Source organism: Pungitius pungitius, unplaced genomic scaffold (genome assembly GCF_949316345.1).
Source record: "Pungitius pungitius unplaced genomic scaffold, fPunPun2.1 scaffold_25, whole genome shotgun sequence".
In the NCBI taxonomy this organism is placed as follows: Eukaryota; Metazoa; Chordata; class Actinopteri; order Perciformes; family Gasterosteidae; genus Pungitius; species Pungitius pungitius.
In genome coordinates, this window is record NW_026909837.1 from 424,021 (window position 1) to 445,260 (window position 21,240).

At 46.1% G+C, this 21,240-nt stretch overlaps 32 non-coding genes across 32 annotated transcripts; all 32 read right to left on the reverse strand.

Moving 5' to 3' along the window:
• Positions 1-408: 408 nt before the first annotated feature.
• Positions 409-481, reverse strand: trnav-cac (transfer RNA valine (anticodon CAC)). The gene has a single exon. It is a non-coding gene; the product is annotated as a tRNA-Val (tRNA).
• Positions 482-985: 504 nt separating this feature from the next.
• Positions 986-1,058, reverse strand: trnav-cac (transfer RNA valine (anticodon CAC)). Its single transcript has one exon. It is a non-coding gene; the product is annotated as a tRNA-Val (tRNA).
• A 1,081-nt stretch (positions 1,059-2,139) lies between these two features.
• trnav-cac (transfer RNA valine (anticodon CAC)) lies at positions 2,140-2,212 on the reverse strand. Its single transcript has one exon. It is a non-coding gene; the product is annotated as a tRNA-Val (tRNA).
• Positions 2,213-2,996: 784 nt separating this feature from the next.
• trnav-cac (transfer RNA valine (anticodon CAC)) lies at positions 2,997-3,069 on the reverse strand. Its single transcript has one exon. It is a non-coding gene; the product is annotated as a tRNA-Val (tRNA).
• Positions 3,070-3,573: 504 nt separating this feature from the next.
• trnav-cac (transfer RNA valine (anticodon CAC)) lies at positions 3,574-3,646 on the reverse strand. Its single transcript has one exon. It is a non-coding gene; the product is annotated as a tRNA-Val (tRNA).
• A 504-nt stretch (positions 3,647-4,150) lies between these two features.
• On the reverse strand, positions 4,151-4,223 carry trnav-cac (transfer RNA valine (anticodon CAC)). The gene has a single exon. It is a non-coding gene; the product is annotated as a tRNA-Val (tRNA).
• A 504-nt stretch (positions 4,224-4,727) lies between these two features.
• Positions 4,728-4,800, reverse strand: trnav-cac (transfer RNA valine (anticodon CAC)). Its single transcript has one exon. It is a non-coding gene; the product is annotated as a tRNA-Val (tRNA).
• Positions 4,801-5,304: 504 nt separating this feature from the next.
• On the reverse strand, positions 5,305-5,377 carry trnav-cac (transfer RNA valine (anticodon CAC)). The gene has a single exon. It is a non-coding gene; the product is annotated as a tRNA-Val (tRNA).
• Positions 5,378-5,881: 504 nt separating this feature from the next.
• trnav-cac (transfer RNA valine (anticodon CAC)) lies at positions 5,882-5,954 on the reverse strand. The gene has a single exon. It is a non-coding gene; the product is annotated as a tRNA-Val (tRNA).
• A 207-nt stretch (positions 5,955-6,161) lies between these two features.
• Positions 6,162-6,234, reverse strand: trnav-cac (transfer RNA valine (anticodon CAC)). The gene has a single exon. It is a non-coding gene; the product is annotated as a tRNA-Val (tRNA).
• A 504-nt stretch (positions 6,235-6,738) lies between these two features.
• On the reverse strand, positions 6,739-6,811 carry trnav-cac (transfer RNA valine (anticodon CAC)). The gene has a single exon. It is a non-coding gene; the product is annotated as a tRNA-Val (tRNA).
• Positions 6,812-7,315: 504 nt separating this feature from the next.
• trnav-cac (transfer RNA valine (anticodon CAC)) lies at positions 7,316-7,388 on the reverse strand. Its single transcript has one exon. It is a non-coding gene; the product is annotated as a tRNA-Val (tRNA).
• A 1,081-nt stretch (positions 7,389-8,469) lies between these two features.
• trnav-cac (transfer RNA valine (anticodon CAC)) lies at positions 8,470-8,542 on the reverse strand. Its single transcript has one exon. It is a non-coding gene; the product is annotated as a tRNA-Val (tRNA).
• Positions 8,543-8,749: 207 nt separating this feature from the next.
• On the reverse strand, positions 8,750-8,822 carry trnav-cac (transfer RNA valine (anticodon CAC)). The gene has a single exon. It is a non-coding gene; the product is annotated as a tRNA-Val (tRNA).
• Positions 8,823-9,326: 504 nt separating this feature from the next.
• trnav-cac (transfer RNA valine (anticodon CAC)) lies at positions 9,327-9,399 on the reverse strand. Its single transcript has one exon. It is a non-coding gene; the product is annotated as a tRNA-Val (tRNA).
• Positions 9,400-9,903: 504 nt separating this feature from the next.
• trnav-cac (transfer RNA valine (anticodon CAC)) lies at positions 9,904-9,976 on the reverse strand. Its single transcript has one exon. It is a non-coding gene; the product is annotated as a tRNA-Val (tRNA).
• Positions 9,977-11,057: 1,081 nt separating this feature from the next.
• On the reverse strand, positions 11,058-11,130 carry trnav-cac (transfer RNA valine (anticodon CAC)). Its single transcript has one exon. It is a non-coding gene; the product is annotated as a tRNA-Val (tRNA).
• Positions 11,131-11,337: 207 nt separating this feature from the next.
• Positions 11,338-11,410, reverse strand: trnav-cac (transfer RNA valine (anticodon CAC)). The gene has a single exon. It is a non-coding gene; the product is annotated as a tRNA-Val (tRNA).
• Positions 11,411-11,914: 504 nt separating this feature from the next.
• Positions 11,915-11,987, reverse strand: trnav-cac (transfer RNA valine (anticodon CAC)). Its single transcript has one exon. It is a non-coding gene; the product is annotated as a tRNA-Val (tRNA).
• A 1,658-nt stretch (positions 11,988-13,645) lies between these two features.
• Positions 13,646-13,718, reverse strand: trnav-cac (transfer RNA valine (anticodon CAC)). The gene has a single exon. It is a non-coding gene; the product is annotated as a tRNA-Val (tRNA).
• A 207-nt stretch (positions 13,719-13,925) lies between these two features.
• On the reverse strand, positions 13,926-13,998 carry trnav-cac (transfer RNA valine (anticodon CAC)). The gene has a single exon. It is a non-coding gene; the product is annotated as a tRNA-Val (tRNA).
• A 504-nt stretch (positions 13,999-14,502) lies between these two features.
• trnav-cac (transfer RNA valine (anticodon CAC)) lies at positions 14,503-14,575 on the reverse strand. Its single transcript has one exon. It is a non-coding gene; the product is annotated as a tRNA-Val (tRNA).
• Positions 14,576-15,079: 504 nt separating this feature from the next.
• trnav-cac (transfer RNA valine (anticodon CAC)) lies at positions 15,080-15,152 on the reverse strand. Its single transcript has one exon. It is a non-coding gene; the product is annotated as a tRNA-Val (tRNA).
• A 207-nt stretch (positions 15,153-15,359) lies between these two features.
• Positions 15,360-15,432, reverse strand: trnav-cac (transfer RNA valine (anticodon CAC)). Its single transcript has one exon. It is a non-coding gene; the product is annotated as a tRNA-Val (tRNA).
• Positions 15,433-15,936: 504 nt separating this feature from the next.
• trnav-cac (transfer RNA valine (anticodon CAC)) lies at positions 15,937-16,009 on the reverse strand. Its single transcript has one exon. It is a non-coding gene; the product is annotated as a tRNA-Val (tRNA).
• Positions 16,010-16,513: 504 nt separating this feature from the next.
• On the reverse strand, positions 16,514-16,586 carry trnav-cac (transfer RNA valine (anticodon CAC)). Its single transcript has one exon. It is a non-coding gene; the product is annotated as a tRNA-Val (tRNA).
• A 1,081-nt stretch (positions 16,587-17,667) lies between these two features.
• trnav-cac (transfer RNA valine (anticodon CAC)) lies at positions 17,668-17,740 on the reverse strand. Its single transcript has one exon. It is a non-coding gene; the product is annotated as a tRNA-Val (tRNA).
• Positions 17,741-18,244: 504 nt separating this feature from the next.
• trnav-cac (transfer RNA valine (anticodon CAC)) lies at positions 18,245-18,317 on the reverse strand. Its single transcript has one exon. It is a non-coding gene; the product is annotated as a tRNA-Val (tRNA).
• Positions 18,318-18,821: 504 nt separating this feature from the next.
• Positions 18,822-18,894, reverse strand: trnav-cac (transfer RNA valine (anticodon CAC)). The gene has a single exon. It is a non-coding gene; the product is annotated as a tRNA-Val (tRNA).
• A 504-nt stretch (positions 18,895-19,398) lies between these two features.
• Positions 19,399-19,471, reverse strand: trnav-cac (transfer RNA valine (anticodon CAC)). Its single transcript has one exon. It is a non-coding gene; the product is annotated as a tRNA-Val (tRNA).
• Positions 19,472-20,552: 1,081 nt separating this feature from the next.
• Positions 20,553-20,625, reverse strand: trnav-cac (transfer RNA valine (anticodon CAC)). The gene has a single exon. It is a non-coding gene; the product is annotated as a tRNA-Val (tRNA).
• Positions 20,626-21,129: 504 nt separating this feature from the next.
• On the reverse strand, positions 21,130-21,202 carry trnav-cac (transfer RNA valine (anticodon CAC)). The gene has a single exon. It is a non-coding gene; the product is annotated as a tRNA-Val (tRNA).
• Positions 21,203-21,240: the final 38 nt, after the last annotated feature.

Below are 21,240 nucleotides of genomic sequence, written 5' to 3' on the forward strand. Positions count from 1 at the left end.
GAGTTTGAAGACATTTGTAAAGAGGTTGGGATGGAAGTCAGCTCCTACATACATGTACGAGACCGTGGTTCTCAGCCAAGGAGTGGAGAAATTCTCAACGTTGGCCCGGAGTGATGTTCATCCCCAATAATACAGAATTATAGTGCATACCTCCTCTTAACCCCGGCCAGATACCTGCCAATTAAATATACTCAAGGAGTCCTCGTTAGTATAGTGGACAGTATCTCTGCTTGTCACGCAGAAGACCAGGGTTCGATTCCCTGACGGGGAGTTTCTTGTTAATAAGCCACGAATAAATCTGTTGGCTTCATCAGAGAGTTGAATTTTGCAGAAACTAGACGAGTGGTCTTTAATGACCAATCGAGAGAAGATATTCCGCTGCAGAGTAAACCAAAAAAAAGACGATATTGTTTCCGCCCAGTTTCGAACTGGGGACCTTTCGCGTGTGAGGCGAACGTGATGACCACTACACCACGGAAACGGCGGCTTGTTTGGCATTGGGCATATGGCCCTCTGCTCTTTGCAGATGATCTTGGTCTGACGGCTTCATCAGGATTTGACTTTGATCACAATGAAAGAGTTTGAAGACATTTGTAAAGAGGTTGGGATGGAAGTCAGCTCCTACATACATGTACGAGACCGTGGTTCTCAGCCAAGGAGTGGAGAAATTCTCAACGTTGGCCCGGAGTGATGTTCATCCCCAATAATACAGAATTATAGTGCATACCTCCTCTTAACCCCGGCCAGATACCTGCCAATTAAATATACTCAAGGAGTCCTCGTTAGTATAGTGGACAGTATCTCTGCTTGTCACGCAGAAGACCAGGGTTCGATTCCCTGACGGGGAGTTTCTTGTTAATAAGCCACGAATAAATCTGTTGGCTTCATCAGAGAGTTGAATTTTGCAGAAACTAGACGAGTGGTCTTTAATGACCAATCGAGAGAAGATATACCGCTGCAGAGTAAACCAAAAAAAAGACGATATTGTTTCCGCCCAGTTTCGAACTGGGGACCTTTCGCGTGTGAGGCGAACGTGATGACCACTACACCACGGAAACGGCGGCTTGTTTGGCATTGGGCATATGGCCCTCTGCTCTTTGCAGATGATCTTGGTCTGACGGCTTCATCAGGATTTGACTTTGATCACAATGAAAGAGTTTGAAGACATTTGTAAAGAGGTTGGGATGGAAGTCAGCTCCTACATACATGTACGAGACCGTGGTTCTCAGCCAAGGAGTGGAGAAATTCTCAACGTTGGCCCGGAGTGATGTTCATCCCCAATAATACAGAATTATAGTGCATACCTCCTCTTAACCCCGGCCAGATACCTGCCAATTAAATATACTGAAGGAGTCCTCGTTAGTATAGTGGACAGTATCTCTGCTTGTCACGCAGAAGACCAGGGTTCGATTCCCTGACGGGGAGTTTCTTGTTAATAAGCCACGAATAAATCTGTTGGCTTCATCAGAGAGTTGAATTTTGCAGAAACTAGACGAGTGGTCTTTAATGACCAATCGAGAGAAGATATTCCGCTGCAGAGTAAACCAAAAAAAAGACGATATTGTTTCTGCCCAGTTTCGAACTGGGGACCTTTCGCGTGTGAGGCGAACGTGATGACCACTACACCACGGAAACGGCGGCTTGTTTGGCATTGGGCATATGGCCCTCTGCTCTTTGCAGATGATCTTGGTCTGACGGCTTCATCAGGATTTGACTTTGATCACAATGAAAGAGTTTGAAGACATTTGTAAAGAGGTTGGGATGGAAGTCAGCTCCTACATACATGTACGAGACCGTGGTTCTCAGCCAAGGAGTGGAGAAATTCTCAACGTTGGCCCGGAGTGATGTTCATCCCCAATAATACAGAATTATAGTGCATACCTCCTCTTAACCCCGGCCAGATACCTGCCAATTAAATATACTCAAGGAGTCCTCGTTAGTATAGTGGACAGTATCTCTGCTTGTCACGCAAAAGACCAGGGTTCGATTCCCTGACGGGGAGTTTCTTGTTAATAAGCCACGAATAAATCTGTTGGCTTCATCAGAGAGTTGAATTTTGCAGAAACTAGACGAGTGGTCTTTAATGACCAATCGAGAGAAGATATTCCGCTGCAGAGTAAACCAAAAAAAAGACGATATTGTTTCCGCCCAGATTCGAACTGGGGACCTTTCGCGTGTGAGGCGAACGTGATGACCACTACACCACGGAAACGGCGGCTTGTTTGGCATTGGGCATATGGCCCTCTGCTCTTTGCAGATGATCTTGGTCTGACGGCTTCATCAGGATTTGACTTTGATCACAATGAAAGAGTTTGAAGACATTTGTAAAGATGTTGGGATGGAAGTCAGCTCCTACATACATGTACGAGACCGTGGTTCTCAGCCAAGGAGTGGAGAAATTCTCAACGTTGGCCCGGAGTGATGTTCATCCCCAATAATACAGAATTATAGTGCATACCTCCTCTTAACCCCGGCCAGATACCTGCCAATTAAATATACTGAAGGAGTCCTCGTTAGTATAGTGGACAGTATCTCTGCTTGTCACGCAGAAGACCAGTGTTCGATTCCCTGACGGGGAGTTTCTTGTTAATAAGCCACGAATAAATCTGTTGGCTTCATCAGAGAGTTAAATTTTGCAGAAACTAGACGAGTGGTCTTTAATGACCAATCGAGAGAAGATATTCCGCTGCAGAGTAAACCAAAAAAAAAACGATATTGTTTCCGCCCAGTTTCGAACTGGGGACCTTTCGCGTGTGAGGCGAACGTGATGACTACTACACCACGGAAACGGCGGCTTGTTTGGCATTGGGCATATGGCCCTCTGCTCTTTGCAGATGATCTTGGTCTGACGGCTTCATCAGGAGTTGACTTTGATCACAATGAAAGAGTTTGAAGACATTTGTAAAGAGGTTGGGATGGAAGTCAGCTCCTACATACATGTACAAGGGCGTGGTTCTCAGCCAAGGAGTGGAGAAAAGCTCAACGTCAGCCTGGAGTGTTTCCGCCCAGTTTCGAACTGGGGACCTTTCGCGTGTGAGGCGAACGTGATGACCACTACACCACGGAAACGGCGGCTTGTTTAGCATTGGGCATATGGCCCTCTGCTCTTTGCAGATGATCTTGGTCTGACGGCTTCATCAGGAGTTGACTTTGATCACAATGAAAGAGTTTGAAGACATTTGTAAAGAGGTTGGGATGGAAGTCAGCTCCTACATACATGTACGAGACCGTGGTTCTCAGCCAAGGAGTGGAGAAATTCTCAACGTTGGCCCGGAGTGATGTTCATCCCCAATAATACAGAATTATAGTGCATACCTCCTCTTAACCCCGGCCAGATACCTGCCAATTAAATATACTCAAGGAGTCCTCTTTAGTATAGTGGACAGTATCTCTGCTTGTCACGCAGAAGACCAGGGTTCGATTCCCTGACGGGGAGTTTCTTGTTAATAAGCCACGAATAAATCTGTTGGCTTCATCAGAGAGTTGAATTTTGCAGAAACTAGACGAGTGGTCTTTAATGACCAATCGAGAGAAGATATTCCGCTGCAGAGTAAACCAAAAAAAAGACGATATTGTTTCCGCCCAGTTTCGAACTGGGGACCTTTCGCGTGTGAGGCGAACGTGATGACCACTACACCACGGAAACGGCGGCTTGTTTGGCATTGGGCATATGGCCCTCTGCTCTTTGCAGATGATCTTGGTCTGACGGCTTCATCAGGATTTGACTTTGATCACAATGAAAGAGTTTGAAGACATTTGTAAAGAGGTTGGGATGGAAGTCAGCTCCTACATACATGTACGAGACCGTGGTTCTCAGCCAAGGAGTGGAGAAATTCTCAACGTTGGCCCGGAGTGATGTTCATCCCCAATAATACAGAATTATAGTGCATACCTCCTCTTAACCCCGGCCAGATACCTGCCAATTAAATATACTCAAGGAGTCCTCGTTAGTATAGTGGACAGTATCTCTGCTTGTCACGCAAAAGACCAGGGTTCGATTCCCTGACGGGGAGTTTCTTGTTAATAAGCCACGAATAAATCTGTTGGCTTCATCAGAGAGTTGAATTTTGCAGAAACTAGACGAGTGGTCTTTAATGACCAATCGAGAGAAGATATTCCGCTGCAGAGTAAACCAAAAAAAAGACGATATTGTTTCCGCCCAGTTTCGAACTGGGGACCTTTCGCGTGTGAGGCGAACGTGATGACCACTACACCACGGAAACGGCGGCTTGTTTGGCATTGGGCATATGGCCCTCTGCTCTTTGCAGATGATCTTGGTCTGACGGCTTCATCAGGATTTGACTTTGATCACAATGAAAGAGTTTGAAGACATTTGTAAAGAGGTTGGGATGGAAGTCAGCTCCTACATACATGTACGAGACCGTGGTTCTCAGCCAAGGAGTGGAGAAATTCTCAACGTTGGCCCGGAGTGATGTTCATCCCCAATAATACAGAATTATAGTGCATACCTCCTCTTAACCCCGGCCAGATACCTGCCAATTAAATATACTCAAGGAGTCCTCGTTAGTATAGTGGACAGTATCTCTGCTTGTCACGCAGAAGACCAGGGTTCGATTCCCTGACGGGGAGTTTCTTGTTAATAAGCCACGAATAAATCTGTTGGCTTCATCAGAGAGTTGAATTTTGCAGAAACTAGACGAGTGGTCTTTAATGACCAATCGAGAGAAGATATACCGCTGCAGAGTAAACCAAAAAAAAGACGATATTGTTTCCGCCCAGTTTCGAACTGGGGACCTTTCGCGTGTGAGGCGAACGTGATGACCACTACACCACGGAAACGGCGGCTTGTTTGGCATTGGGCATATGGCCCTCTGCTCTTTGCAGATGATCTTGGTCTGACGGCTTCATCAGGATTTGACTTTGATCACAATGAAAGAGTTTGAAGACATTTGTAAAGAGGTTGGGATGGAAGTCAGCTCCTACATACATGTACGAGACCGTGGTTCTCAGCCAAGGAGTGGAGAAATTCTCAACGTTGGCCCGGAGTGATGTTCATCCCCAATAATACAGAATTATAGTGCATACCTCCTCTTAACCCCGGCCAGATACCTGCCAATTAAATATACTCAAGGAGTCCTCGTTAGTATAGTGGACAGTATCTCTGCTTGTCACGCAAAAGACCAGGGTTCGATTCCCTGACGGGGAGTTTCTTGTTAATAAGCCACGAATAAATCTGTTGGCTTCATCAGAGAGTTGAATTTTGCAGAAACTAGACGAGTGGTCTTTAATGACCAATCGAGAGAAGATATTCCGCTGCAGAGTAAACCAAAAAAAAGACGATATTGTTTCCGCCCAGTTTCGAACTGGGGACCTTTCGCGTGTGAGGCGAACGTGATGACCACTACACCACGGAAACGGCGGCTTGTTTGGCATTGGGCATATGGCCCTCTGCTCTTTGCAGATGATCTTGGTCTGACGGCTTCATCAGGATTTGACTTTGATCACAATGAAAGAGTTTGAAGACATTTGTAAAGATGTTGGGATGGAAGTCAGCTCCTACATACATGTACGAGACCGTGGTTCTCAGCCAAGGAGTGGAGAAATTCTCAACGTTGGCCCGGAGTGATGTTCATCCCCAATAATACAGAATTATAGTGCATACCTCCTCTTAACCCCGGCCAGATACCTGCCAATTAAATATACTCAAGGAGTCCTCGTTAGTATAGTGGACAGTATCTCTGCTTGTCACGCAGAAGACCAGGGTTCGATTCCCTGACGGGGAGTTTCTTGTTAATAAGCCACGAATAAATCTGTTGGCTTCATCAGAGAGTTAAATTTTGCAGAAACTAGACGAGTGGTCTTTAATGACCAATCGAGAGAAGATATTCCGCTGCAGAGTAAACCAAAAAAAAAACGATATTGTTTCCGCCCAGTTTCGAACTGGGGACCTTTCGCGTGTGAGGCGAACGTGATGACCACTACACCACGGAAACGGCGGCTTGTTTGGCATTGGGCATATGGCCCTCTGCTCTTTGCAGATGATCTTGGTCTGACGGCTTCATCAGGAGTTGACTTTGATCACAATGAAAGAGTTTGAAGACATTTGTAAAGAGGTTGGGATGGAAGTCAGCTCCTACATACATGTACAAGGGCGTGGTTCTCAGCCAAGGAGTGGAGAAAAGCTCAACGTCAGCCTGGAGTGTTTCCGCCCAGTTTCGAACTGGGGACCTTTCGCGTGTGAGGCGAACGTGATGACCACTACACCACGGAAACGGCGGCTTGTTTAGCATTGGGCATATGGCCCTCTGCTCTTTGCAGATGATCTTGGTCTGACGGCTTCATCAGGAGTTGACTTTGATCACAATGAAAGAGTTTGAAGACATTTGTAAAGAGGTTGGGATGGAAGTCAGCTCCTACATACATGTACGAGACCGTGGTTCTCAGCCAAGGAGTGGAGAAATTCTCAACGTTGGCCCGGAGTGATGTTCATCCCCAATAATACAGAATTATAGTGCATACCTCCTCTTAACCCCGGCCAGATACCTGCCAATTAAATATACTCAAGGAGTCCTCGTTAGTATAGTGGACAGTATCTCTGCTTGTCACGCAGAAGACCAGGGTTCGATTCCCTGACGGGGAGTTTCTTGTTAATAAGCCACGAATAAATCTGTTGGCTTCATCAGAGAGTTGAATTTTGCAGAAACTAGACGAGTGGTCTTTAATGACCAATCGAGAGAAGATATTCCGCTGCAGAGTAAACCAAAAAAAAGACGATATTGTTTCCGCCCAGTTTCGAACTGGGGACCTTTCGCGTGTGAGGCGAACGTGATGACCACTACACCACGGAAACGGCGGCTTGTTTGGCATTGGGCATATGGCCCTCTGCTCTTTGCAGATGATCTTGGTCTGACGGCTTCATCAGGATTTGACTTTGATCACAATGAAAGAGTTTGAAGACATTTGTAAAGAGGTTGGGATGGAAGTCAGCTCCTACATACATGTACGAGACCGTGGTTCTCAGCCAAGGAGTGGAGAAATTCTCAACGTTGGCCCGGAGTGATGTTCATCCCCAATAATACAGAATTATAGTGCATACCTCCTCTTAACCCCGGCCAGATACCTGCCAATTAAATATACTCAAGGAGTCCTCGTTAGTATAGTGGACAGTATCTCTGCTTGTCACGCAAAAGACCAGGGTTCGATTCCCTGACGGGGAGTTTCTTGTTAATAAGCCACGAATAAATCTGTTGGCTTCATCAGAGAGTTGAATTTTGCAGAAACTAGACGAGTGGTCTTTAATGACCAATCGAGAGAAGATATTCCGCTGCAGAGTAAACCAAAAAAAAGACGATATTGTTTCCGCCCAGTTTCGAACTGGGGACCTTTCGCGTGTGAGGCGAACGTGATGACCACTACACCACGGAAACGGCGGCTTGTTTGGCATTGGGCATATGGCCCTCTGCTCTTTGCAGATGATCTTGGTCTGACGGCTTCATCAGGATTTGACTTTGATCACAATGAAAGAGTTTGAAGACATTTGTAAAGAGGTTGGGATGGAAGTCAGCTCCTACATACATGTACGAGACCGTGGTTCTCAGCCAAGGAGTGGAGAAATTCTCAACGTTGGCCCGGAGTGATGTTCATCCCCAATAATACAGAATTATAGTGCATACCTCCTCTTAACCCCGGCCAGATACCTGCCAATTAAATATACTCAAGGAGTCCTCGTTAGTATAGTGGACAGTATCTCTGCTTGTCACGCAAAAGACCAGGGTTCGATTCCCTGACGGGGAGTTTCTTGTTAATAAGCCACGAATAAATCTGTTGGCTTCATCAGAGAGTTGAATTTTGCAGAAACTAGACGAGTGGTCTTTAATGACCAATCGAGAGAAGATATTCCGCTGCAGAGTAAACCAAAAAAAAGACGATATTGTTTCTGCCCAGTTTCGAACTGGGGACCTTTCGCGTGTGAGGCGAACGTGATGACCACTACACCACGGAAACGGCGGCTTGTTTGGCATTGGGCATATGGCCCTCTGCTCTTTGCAGATGATCTTGGTCTGACGGCTTCATCAGGATTTGACTTTGATCACAATGAAAGAGTTTGAAGACATTTGTAAAGAGGTTGGGATGGAAGTCAGCTCCTACATACATGTACGAGACCGTGGTTCTCAGCCAAGGAGTGGAGAAATTCTCAACGTTGGCCCGGAGTGATGTTCATCCCCAATAATACAGAATTATAGTGCATACCTCCTCTTAACCCCGGCCAGATACCTGCCAATTAAATATACTGAAGGAGTCCTCGTTAGTATAGTGGACAGTATCTCTGCTTGTCACGCAGAAGACCAGGGTTCGATTCCCTGACGGGGAGTTTCTTGTTAATAAGCCACGAATAAATCTGTTGGCTTCATCAGAGAGTTAAATTTTGCAGAAACTAGACGAGTGGTCTTTAATGACCAATCGAGAGAAGATATTCCGCTGCAGAGTAAACCAAAAAAAAAACGATATTGTTTCCGCCCAGTTTCGAACTGGGGACCTTTCGCGTGTGAGGCGAACGTGATGACCACTACACCACGGAAACGGCGGCTTGTTTGGCATTGGGCATATGGCCCTCTGCTCTTTGCAGATGATCTTGGTCTGACGGCTTCATCAGGAGTTGACTTTGATCACAATGAAAGAGTTTGAAGACATTTGTAAAGAGGTTGGGATGGAAGTCAGCTCCTACATACATGTACAAGGGCGTGGTTCTCAGCCAAGGAGTGGAGAAAAGCTCAACGTCAGCCTGGAGTGTTTCCGCCCAGTTTCGAACTGGGGACCTTTCGCGTGTGAGGCGAACGTGATGACCACTACACCACGGAAACGGCGGCTTGTTTAGCATTGGGCATATGGCCCTCTGCTCTTTGCAGATGATCTTGGTCTGACGGCTTCATCAGGAGTTGACTTTGATCACAATGAAAGAGTTTGAAGACATTTGTAAAGAGGTTGGGATGGAAGTCAGCTCCTACATACATGTACGAGACCGTGGTTCTCAGCCAAGGAGTGGAGAAATTCTCAACGTTGGCCCGGAGTGATGTTCATCCCCAATAATACAGAATTATAGTGCATACCTCCTCTTAACCCCGGCCAGATACCTGCCAATTAAATATACTCAAGGAGTCCTCGTTAGTATAGTGGACAGTATCTCTGCTTGTCACGCAGAAGACCAGGGTTCGATTCCCTGACGGGGAGTTTCTTGTTAATAAGCCACGAATAAATCTGTTGGCTTCATCAGAGAGTTGAATTTTGCAGAAACTAGACGAGTGGTCTTTAATGACCAATCGAGAGAAGATATTCCGCTGCAGAGTAAACCAAAAAAAAGACGATATTGTTTCCGCCCAGTTTCGAACTGGGGACCTTTCGCGTGTGAGGCGAACGTGATGACCACTACACCACGGAAACGGCGGCTTGTTTGGCATTGGGCATATGGCCCTCTGCTCTTTGCAGATGATCTTGGTCTGACGGCTTCATCAGGATTTGACTTTGATCACAATGAAAGAGTTTGAAGACATTTGTAAAGAGGTTGGGATGGAAGTCAGCTCCTACATACATGTACGAGACCGTGGTTCTCAGCCAAGGAGTGGAGAAATTCTCAACGTTGGCCCGGAGTGATGTTCATCCCCAATAATACAGAATTATAGTGCATACCTCCTCTTAACCCCGGCCAGATACCTGCCAATTAAATATACTCAAGGAGTCCTCGTTAGTATAGTGGACAGTATCTCTGCTTGTCACGCAAAAGACCAGGGTTCGATTCCCTGACGGGGAGTTTCTTGTTAATAAGCCACGAATAAATCTGTTGGCTTCATCAGAGAGTTGAATTTTGCAGAAACTAGACGAGTGGTCTTTAATGACCAATCGAGAGAAGATATTCCGCTGCAGAGTAAACCAAAAAAAAGACGATATTGTTTCCGCCCAGTTTCGAACTGGGGACCTTTCGCGTGTGAGGCGAACGTGATGACCACTACACCACGGAAACGGCGGCTTGTTTGGCATTGGGCATATGGCCCTCTGCTCTTTGCAGATGATCTTGGTCTGACGGCTTCATCAGGATTTGACTTTGATCACAATGAAAGAGTTTGAAGACATTTGTAAAGAGGTTGGGATGGAAGTCAGCTCCTACATACATGTACGAGACCGTGGTTCTCAGCCAAGGAGTGGAGAAATTCTCAACGTTGGCCCGGAGTGATGTTCATCCCCAATAATACAGAATTATAGTGCATACCTCCTCTTAACCCCGGCCAGATACCTGCCAATTAAATATACTCAAGGAGTCCTCGTTAGTATAGTGGACAGTATCTCTGCTTGTCACGCAAAAGACCAGGGTTCGATTCCCTGACGGGGAGTTTCTTGTTAATAAGCCACGAATAAATCTGTTGGCTTCATCAGAGAGTTGAATTTTGCAGAAACTAGACGAGTGGTCTTTAATGACCAATCGAGAGAAGATATTCCGCTGCAGAGTAAACCAAAAAAAAGACGATATTGTTTCTGCCCAGTTTCGAACTGGGGACCTTTCGCGTGTGAGGCGAACGTGATGACCACTACACCACGGAAACGGCGGCTTGTTTGGCATTGGGCATATGGCCCTCTGCTCTTTGCAGATGATCTTGGTCTGACGGCTTCATCAGGATTTGACTTTGATCACAATGAAAGAGTTTGAAGACATTTGTAAAGAGGTTGGGATGGAAGTCAGCTCCTACATACATGTACGAGACCGTGGTTCTCAGCCAAGGAGTGGAGAAATTCTCAACGTTGGCCCGGAGTGATGTTCATCCCCAATAATACAGAATTATAGTGCATACCTCCTCTTAACCCCGGCCAGATACCTGCCAATTAAATATACTCAAGGAGTCCTCGTTAGTATAGTGGACAGTATCTCTGCTTGTCACGCAGAAGACCAGGGTTCGATTCCCTGACGGGGAGTTTCTTGTTAATAAGCCACGAATAAATCTGTTGGCTTCATCAGAGAGTTAAATTTTGCAGAAACTAGACGAGTGGTCTTTAATGACCAATCGAGAGAAGATATTCCGCTGCAGAGTAAACCAAAAAAAAAACGATATTGTTTCCGCCCAGTTTCGAACTGGGGACCTTTCGCGTGTGAGGCGAACGTGATGACCACTACACCACGGAAACGGCGGCTTGTTTGGCATTGGGCATATGGCCCTCTGCTCTTTGCAGATGATCTTGGTCTGACGGCTTCATCAGGAGTTGACTTTGATCACAATGAAAGAGTTTGAAGACATTTGTAAAGAGGTTGGGATGGAAGTCAGCTCCTACATACATGTACAAGGGCGTGGTTCTCAGCCAAGGAGTGGAGAAAAGCTCAACGTCAGCCTGGAGTGTTTCCGCCCAGTTTCGAACTGGGGACCTTTCGCGTGTGAGGCGAACGTGATGACCACTACACCACGGAAACGGCGGCTTGTTTAGCATTGGGCATATGGCCCTCTGCTCTTTGCAGATGATCTTGGTCTGACGGCTTCATCAGGAGTTGACTTTGATCACAATGAAAGAGTTTGAAGACATTTGTAAAGAGGTTGGGATGGAAGTCAGCTCCTACATACATGTACGAGACCGTGGTTCTCAGCCAAGGAGTGGAGAAATTCTCAACGTTGGCCCGGAGTGATGTTCATCCCCAATAATACAGAATTATAGTGCATACCTCCTCTTAACCCCGGCCAGATACCTGCCAATTAAATATACTCAAGGAGTCCTCGTTAGTATAGTGGACAGTATCTCTGCTTGTCACGCAGAAGACCAGGGTTCGATTCCCTGACGGGGAGTTTCTTGTTAATAAGCCACGAATAAATCTGTTGGCTTCATCAGAGAGTTGAATTTTGCAGAAACTAGACGAGTGGTCTTTAATGACCAATCGAGAGAAGATATTCCGCTGCAGAGTAAACCAAAAAAAAGACGATATTGTTTCCGCCCAGTTTCGAACTGGGGACCTTTCGCGTGTGAGGCGAACGTGATGACCACTACACCACGGAAACGGCGGCTTGTTTGGCATTGGGCATATGGCCCTCTGCTCTTTGCAGATGATCTTGGTCTGACGGCTTCATCAGGATTTGACTTTGATCACAATGAAAGAGTTTGAAGACATTTGTAAAGAGGTTGGGATGGAAGTCAGCTCCTACATACATGTACGAGACCGTGGTTCTCAGCCAAGGAGTGGAGAAATTCTCAACGTTGGCCCGGAGTGATGTTCATCCCCAATAATACAGAATTATAGTGCATACCTCCTCTTAACCCCGGCCAGATACCTGCCAATTAAATATACTCAAGGAGTCCTCGTTAGTATAGTGGACAGTATCTCTGCTTGTCACGCAAAAGACCAGGGTTCGATTCCCTGACGGGGAGTTTCTTGTTAATAAGCCACGAATAAATCTGTTGGCTTCATCAGAGAGTTGAATTTTGCAGAAACTAGACGAGTGGTCTTTAATGACCAATCGAGAGAAGATATTCCGCTGCAGAGTAAACCAAAAAAAAGACGATATTGTTTCTGCCCAGTTTCGAACTGGGGACCTTTCGCGTGTGAGGCGAACGTGATGACCACTACACCACGGAAACGGCGGCTTGTTTGGCATTGGGCATATGGCCCTCTGCTCTTTGCAGATGATCTTGGTCTGACGGCTTCATCAGGATTTGACTTTGATCACAATGAAAGAGTTTGAAGACATTTGTAAAGAGGTTGGGATGGAAGTCAGCTCCTACATACATGTACGAGACCGTGGTTCTCAGCCAAGGAGTGGAGAAATTCTCAACGTTGGCCCGGAGTGATGTTCATCCCCAATAATACAGAATTATAGTGCATACCTCCTCTTAACCCCGGCCAGATACCTGCCAATTAAATATACTCAAGGAGTCCTCGTTAGTATAGTGGACAGTATCTCTGCTTGTCACGCAAAAGACCAGGGTTCGATTCCCTGACGGGGAGTTTCTTGTTAATAAGCCACGAATAAATCTGTTGGCTTCATCAGAGAGTTGAATTTTGCAGAAACTAGACGAGTGGTCTTTAATGACCAATCGAGAGAAGATATTCCGCTGCAGAGTAAACCAAAAAAAAGACGATATTGTTTCCGCCCAGTTTCTAACTGGGGACCTTTCGCGTGTGAGGCGAACGTGATGACCACTACACCACGGAAACGGCGGCTTGTTTGGCATTGGGCATATGGCCCTCTGCTCTTTGCAGATGATCTTGGTCTGACGGCTTCATCAGGATTTGACTTTGATCACAATGAAAGAGTTTGAAGACATTTGTAAAGATGTTGGGATGGAAGTCAGCTCCTACATACATGTACGAGACCGTGGTTCTCAGCCAAGGAGTGGAGAAATTCTCAACGTTGGCCCGGAGTGATGTTCATCCCCAATAATACAGAATTATAGTGCATACCTCCTCTTAACCCCGGCCAGATACCTGCCAATTAAATATACTGAAGGAGTCCTCGTTAGTATAGTGGACAGTATCTCTGCTTGTCACGCAGAAGACCAGTGTTCGATTCCCTGACGGGGAGTTTCTTGTTAATAAGCCACGAATAAATCTGTTGGCTTCATCAGAGAGTTAAATTTTGCAGAAACTAGACGAGTGGTCTTTAATGACCAATCGAGAGAAGATATTCCGCTGCAGAGTAAACCAAAAAAAAAACGATATTGTTTCCGCCCAGTTTCGAACTGGGGACCTTTCGCGTGTGAGGCGAACGTGATGACCACTACACCACGGAAACGGCGGCTTGTTTGGCATTGGGCATATGGCCCTCTGCTCTTTGCAGATGATCTTGGTCTGACGGCTTCATCAGGAGTTGACTTTGATCACAATGAAAGAGTTTGAAGACATTTGTAAAGAGGTTGGGATGGAAGTCAGCTCCTACATACATGTACAAGGGCGTGGTTCTCAGCCAAGGAGTGGAGAAAAGCTCAACGTCAGCCTGGAGTGTTTCCGCCCAGTTTCGAACTGGGGACCTTTCGCGTGTGAGGCGAACGTGATGACCACTACACCACGGAAACGGCGGCTTGTTTAGCATTGGGCATATGGCCCTCTGCTCTTTGCAGATGATCTTGGTCTGACGGCTTCATCAGGAGTTGACTTTGATCACAATGAAAGAGTTTGAAGACATTTGTAAAGAGGTTGGGATGGAAGTCAGCTCCTACATACATGTACGAGACCGTGGTTCTCAGCCAAGGAGTGGAGAAATTCTCAACGTTGGCCCGGAGTGATGTTCATCCCCAATAATACAGAATTATAGTGCATACCTCCTCTTAACCCCGGCCAGATACCTGCCAATTAAATATACTCAAGGAGTCCTCGTTAGTATAGTGGACAGTATCTCTGCTTGTCACGCAGAAGACCAGGGTTCGATTCCCTGACGGGGAGTTTCTTGTTAATAAGCCACGAATAAATCTGTTGGCTTCATCAGAGAGTTGAATTTTGCAGAAACTAGACGAGTGGTCTTTAATGACCAATCGAGAGAAGATATTCCGCTGCAGAGTAAACCAAAAAAAAGACGATATTGTTTCCGCCCAGTTTCGAACTGGGGACCTTTCGCGTGTGAGGCGAACGTGATGACCACTACACCACGGAAACGGCGGCTTGTTTGGCATTGGGCATATGGCCCTCTGCTCTTTGCAGATGATCTTGGTCTGACGGCTTCATCAGGATTTGACTTTGATCACAATGAAAGAGTTTGAAGACATTTGTAAAGAGGTTGGGATGGAAGTCAGCTCCTACATACATGTACGAGACCGTGGTTCTCAGCCAAGGAGTGGAGAAATTCTCAACGTTGGCCCGGAGTGATGTTCATCCCCAATAATACAGAATTATAGTGCATACCTCCTCTTAACCCCGGCCAGATACCTGCCAATTAAATATACTCAAGGAGTCCTCGTTAGTATAGTGGACAGTATCTCTGCTTGTCACGCAGAAGACCAGGGTTCGATTCCCTGACGGGGAGTTTCTTGTTAATAAGCCACGAATAAATCTGTTGGCTTCATCAGAGAGTTAAATTTTGCAGAAACTAGACGAGTGGTCTTTAATGACCAATCGAGAGAAGATATTCCGCTGCAGAGTAAACCAAAAAAAAAACGATATTGTTTCCGCCCAGTTTCGAACTGGGGACCTTTCGCGTGTGAGGCGAACGTGATGACCACTACACCACGGAAACGGCGGCTTGTTTGGCATTGGGCATATGGCCCTCTGCTCTTTGCAGATGATCTTGGTCTGACGGCTTCATCAGGAGTTGACTTTGATCACAATGAAAGAGTTTGAAGACATTTGTAAAGAGGTTGGGATGGAAGTCAGCTCCTACATACATGTACAAGGGCGTGGTTCTCAGCCAAGGAGTGGAGAAAAGCTCAACGTCAGCCTGGAGTGTTTCCGCCCAGTTTCGAACTGGGGACCTTTCGCGTGTGAGGCGAACGTGATGACCACTACACCACGGAAACGGCGGCTTGTTTAGCATTGGGCATATGGCCCTCTGCTCTTTGCAGATGATCTTGGTCTGACGGCTTCATCAGGAGTTGACTTTGATCACAATGAAAGAGTTTGAAGACATTTGTAAAGAGGTTGGGATGGAAGTCAGCTCCTACATACATGTACGAGACCGTGGTTCTCAGCCAAGGAGTGGAGAAATTCTCAACGTTGGCCCGGAGTGATGTTCATCCCCAATAATACAGAATTATAGTGCATACCTCCTCTTAACCCCGGCCAGATACCTGCCAATTAAATATACTCAAGGAGTCCTCGTTAGTATAGTGGACAGTATCTCTGCTTGTCACGCAGAAGACCAGGGTTCGATTCCCTGACGGGGAGTTTCTTGTTAATAAGCCACGAATAAATCTGTTGGCTTCATCAGAGAGTTGAATTTTGCAGAAACTAGACGAGTGGTCTTTAATGACCAATCGAGAGAAGATATTCCGCTGCAGAGTAAACCAAAAAAAAGACGATATTGTTTCCGCCCAGTTTCGAACTGGGGACCTTTCGCGTGTGAGGCGAACGTGATGACCACTACACCACGGAAACGGCGGCTTGTTTGGCATTGGGCATATGGCCCTCTGCTCTTTGCAGATGATCTTGGTCTGACGGCTTCATCAGGATTTGACTTTGATCACAATGAAAGAGTTTGAAGACATTTGTAAAGAGGTTGGGATGGAAGTCAGCTCCTACATACATGTACGAGACCGTGGTTCTCAGCCAAGGAGTGGAGAAATTCTCAACGTTGGCCCGGAGTGATGTTCATCCCCAATAATACAGAATTATAGTGCATACCTCCTCTTAACCCCGGCCAGATACCTGCCAATTAAATATACTCAAGGAGTCCTCGTTAGTATAGTGGACAGTATCTCTGCTTGTCACGCAAAAGACCAGGGTTCGATTCCCTGACGGGGAGTTTCTTGTTAATAAGCCACGAATAAATCTGTTGGCTTCATCAGAGAGTTGAATTTTGCAGAAACTAGACGAGTGGTCTTTAATGACCAATCGAGAGAAGATATTCCGCTGCAGAGTAAACCAAAAAAAAGACGATATTGTTTCCGCCCAGTTTCGAACTGGGGACCTTTCGCGTGTGAGGCGAACGTGATGACCACTACACCACGGAAACGGCGGCTTGTTTGGCATTGGGCATATGGCCCTCTGCTCTTTGCAGATGATCTTGGTCTGACGGCTTCATCAGGATTTGACTTTGATCACAATGAAAGAGTTTGAAGACATTTGTAAAGAGGTTGGGATGGAAGTCAGCTCCTACATACATGTACGAGACCGTGGTTCTCAGCCAAGGAGTGGAGAAATTCTCAACGTTGGCCCGGAGTGATGTTCATCCCCAATAATACAGAATTATAGTGCATACCTCCTCTTAACCCCGGCCAGATACCTGCCAATTAAATATACTCAAGGAGTCCTCGTTAGTATAGTGGACAGTATCTCTGCTTGTCACGCAAAAGACCAGGGTTCGATTCCCTGACGGGGAGTTTCTTGTTAATAAGCCACGAATAAATCTGTTGGCTTCATCAGAGAGTTGAATTTTGCAGAAACTAGACGAGTGGTCTTTAATGACCAATCGAGAGAAGATATTCCGCTGCAGAGTAAACCAAAAAAAAGACGATATTGTTTCTGCCCAGTTTCGAACTGGGGACCTTTCGCGTGTGAGGCGAACGTGATGACCACTACACCACGGAAACGGCGGCTTGTTTGGCATTGGGCATATGGCCCTCTGCTCTTTGCAGATGATCTTGGTCTGACGGCTTCATCAGGATTTGACTTTGATCACAATGAAAGAGTTTGAAGACATTTGTAAAGAGGTTGGGATGGAAGTCAGCTCCTACATACATGTACGAGACCGTGGTTCTCAGCCAAGGAGTGGAGAAATTCTCAACGTTGGCCCGGAGTGATGTTCATCCCCAATAATACAGAATTATAGTGCATACCTCCTCTTAACCCCGGCCAGATACCTGCCAATTAAATATACTCAAGGAGTCCTCGTTAGTATAGTGGACAGTATCTCTGCTTGTCACGCAAAAGACCAGGGTTCGATTCCCTGACGGGGAGTTTCTTGTTAATAAGCCACGAATAAATCTGTTGGCTTCATCAGAGAGTTGAATTTTGCAGAAACTAGACGAGTGGTCTTTAATGACCAATCGAGAGAAGATATTCCGCTGCAGAGTAAACCAAAAAAAAGACGATATTGTTTCCGCCCAGTTTCGAACTGGGGACCTTTCGCGTGTGAGGCGAACGTGATGACCACTACACCACGGAAACGGCGGCTTGTTTGGCATTGGGCATATGGCCCTCTGCTCTTTGCAGATGATCTTGGTCTGACGGCTTCATCAGGATTTGACTTTGATCACAATGAAAGAGTTTGAAGACATTTGTAAAGAGGTTGGGATGGAAGTCAGCTCCTACATACATGTACGAGACCGTGGTTCTCAGCCAAGGAGTGGAGAAATTCTCAACGTTGGCCCGGAGTGATGTTCATCCCCAATAATACAGAATTATAGTGCATACCTCCTCTTAACCCCGGCCAGATACCTGCCAATTAAATATACTCAAGGAGTCCTCGTTAGTATAGTGGACAGTATCTCTGCTTGTCACGCAAAAGACCAGGGTTCGATTCCCTGACGGGGAGTTTCTTGTTAATAAGCCACGAATAAATCTGTTGGCTTCATCAGAGAGTTGAATTTTGCAGAAACTAGACGAGTGGTCTTTAATGACCAATCGAGAGAAGATATTCCGCTGCAGAGTAAACCAAAAAAAAGACGATATTGTTTCCGCCCAGTTTCGAACTGGGGACCTTTCGCGTGTGAGGCGAACGTGATGACCACTACACCACGGAAACGGCGGCTTGTTTGGCATTGGGCATATGGCCCTCTGCTCTTTGCAGATGATCTTGGTCTGACGGCTTCATCAGGATTTGACTTTGATCACAATGAAAGAGTTTGAAGACATTTGTAAAGAGGTTGGGATGGAAGTCAGCTCCTACATACATGTACGAGACCGTGGTTCTCAGCCAAGGAGTGGAGAAATTCTCAACGTTGGCCCGGAGTGATGTTCATCCCCAATAATACAGAATTATAGTGCATACCTCCTCTTAACCCCGGCCAGATACCTGCCAATTAAATATACTCAAGGAGTCCTCGTTAGTATAGTGGACCGTATCTCTGCTTGTCACGCAAAAGACCAGGGTTCGATTCCCTGACGGGGAGTTTCTTGTTAATAAGCCACGAATAAATCTGTTGGCTTCATCAGAGAGTTGAATTTTGCAGAAACTAGACGAGTGGTCTTTAATGACCAATCGAGAGAAGATATTCCGCTGCAGAGTAAACCAAAAAAAAGACGATATTGTTTCCGCCCAGTTTCGAACTGGGGACCTTTCGCGTGTGAGGCGAACGTGATGACCACTACACCACGGAAACGGCGGCTTGTTTGGCATTGGGCATATGGCCCTCTGCTCTTTGCAGATGATCTTGGTCTGACGGCTTCATCAGGATTTGACTTTGATCACAATGAAAGAGTTTGAAGACATTTGTAAAGAGGTTGGGATGGAAGTCAGCTCCTACATACATGTACGAGACCGTGGTTCTCAGCCAAGGAGTGGAGAAATTCTCAACGTTGGCCCGGAGTGATGTTCATCCCCAATAATACAGAATTATAGTGCATACCTCCTCTTAACCCCGGCCAGATACCTGCCAATTAAATATACTCAAGGAGTCCTCGTTAGTATAGTGGACAGTATCTCTGCTTGTCACGCAAAAGACCAGGGTTCGATTCCCTGACGGGGAGTTTCTTGTTAATAAGCCACGAATAAATCTGTTGGCTTCATCAGAGAGTTGAATTTTGCAGAAACTAGACGAGTGGTCTTTAATGACCAATCGAGAGAAGATATTCCGCTGCAGAGTAAACCAAAAAAAAGACGATATTGTTTCCGCCCAGTTTCGAACTGGGGACCTTTCGCGTGTGAGGCGAACGTGATGACCACTACACCACGGAAACGGCGGCTTGTTTGGCATTGGGCATATGGCCCTCTGCTCTTTGCAGATGATCTTGGTCTGACGGCTTCATCAGGATTTGACTTTGATCACAATGAAAGAGTTTGAAGACATTTGTAAAGATGTTGGGATGGAAGTCAGCTCCTACATACATGTACGAGACCGTGGTTCTCAGCCAAGGAGTGGAGAAATTCTCAACGTTGGCCCGGAGTGATGTTCATCCCCAATAATACAGAATTATAGTGCATACCTCCTCTTAACCCCGGCCAGATACCTGCCAATTAAATATACTCAAGGAGTCCTCGTTAGTATAGTGGACAGTATCTCTGCTTGTCACGCAAAAGACCAGGGTTCGATTCCCTGACGGGGAGTTTCTTGTTAATAAGCCACGAATAAATCTGTTGGCTTCATCAGAGAGTTGAATTTTGCAGAAACTAGACGAGTGGTCTTTAATGACCAATCGAGAGAAGATATTCCGCTGCAGAGTAAACCAAAAAAAAGACGATATTGTTTCTGCCCAGTTTCGAACTGGGGACCTTTCGCGTGTGAGGCGAACGTGATGACCACTACACCACGGAAACGGCGGCTTGTTTGGCATTGGGCATATGGCCCTCTGCTCTTTGCAGATGATCTTGGTCTGACGGCTTCATCAGGATTTGACTTTGATCACAATGAAAGAGTTTGAAGACATTTGTAAAGAGGTTGGGATGGAAGTCAGCTCCTACATACATGTACGAGACCGTGGTTCTCAGCCAAGGAGTGGAGAAATTCTCAACGTTGGCCCGGAGTGATGTTCATCCCCAATAATACAGAATTATAGTGCATACCTCCTCTTAACCCCGGCCAGATACCTGCCAATTAAATATACTCAAGGAGTCCTCGTTAGTATAGTGGACAGTATCTCTGCTTGTCACGCAAAAGACCAGGGTTCGATTCCCTGACGGGGAGTTTCTTGTTAATAAGCCACGAATAAATCTGTTGGCTTCATCAGAGAGTTGAATTTTGCAGAAACTAGACGAGTGGTCTTTAATGACCAATCGAGAGAAGATATTCCGCTGCAGAGTAAACCAAAAAAAAGACGATATTGTTTCCGCCCAGTTTCGAACTGGGGACCTTTCGCGTGTGAGGCGAACGTGATGACCACTACACCACGGAAACGGCGGCTTGTTTGGCATTGGGCATATGGCCCTCTGCTCTTTGCAGATGATCTTGGTCTGACGGCTTCATCAGGATTTGACTTTGATCACAATGAAAGAGTTTGAAGACATTTGTAAAGATGTTGGGATGGAAGTCAGCTCCTACATACATGTACGAGACCGTGGTTCTCAGCCAAGGAGTGGAGAAATTCTCAACGTTGGCCCGGAGTGATGTTCATCCCCAATAATACAGAATTATAGTGCATACCTCCTCTTAACCCCGGCCAGATACCTGCCAATTAAATATACTGAAGGAGTCCTCGTTAGTATAGTGGACAGTATCTCTGCTTGTCACGCAGAAGACCAGTGTTCGATTCCCTGACGGGGAGTTTCTTGTTAATAAGCCACGAATAAATCTTTTGGCTTCATCAGAGAGTTAAATTTTGCAGAAACTAGACGAGTGGTCTTTAATGACCAATCGAGAGAAGATATTCCGCTGCAGAGTAAACCAAAAAAAAAACGATATTGTTTCCGCCCAGTTTCGAACTGGGGACCTTTCGCGTGTGAGGCGAACGTGATGACCACTACACCACGGAAACGGCGGCTTGTTTGGCATTGGGCATATGGCCCTCTGCTC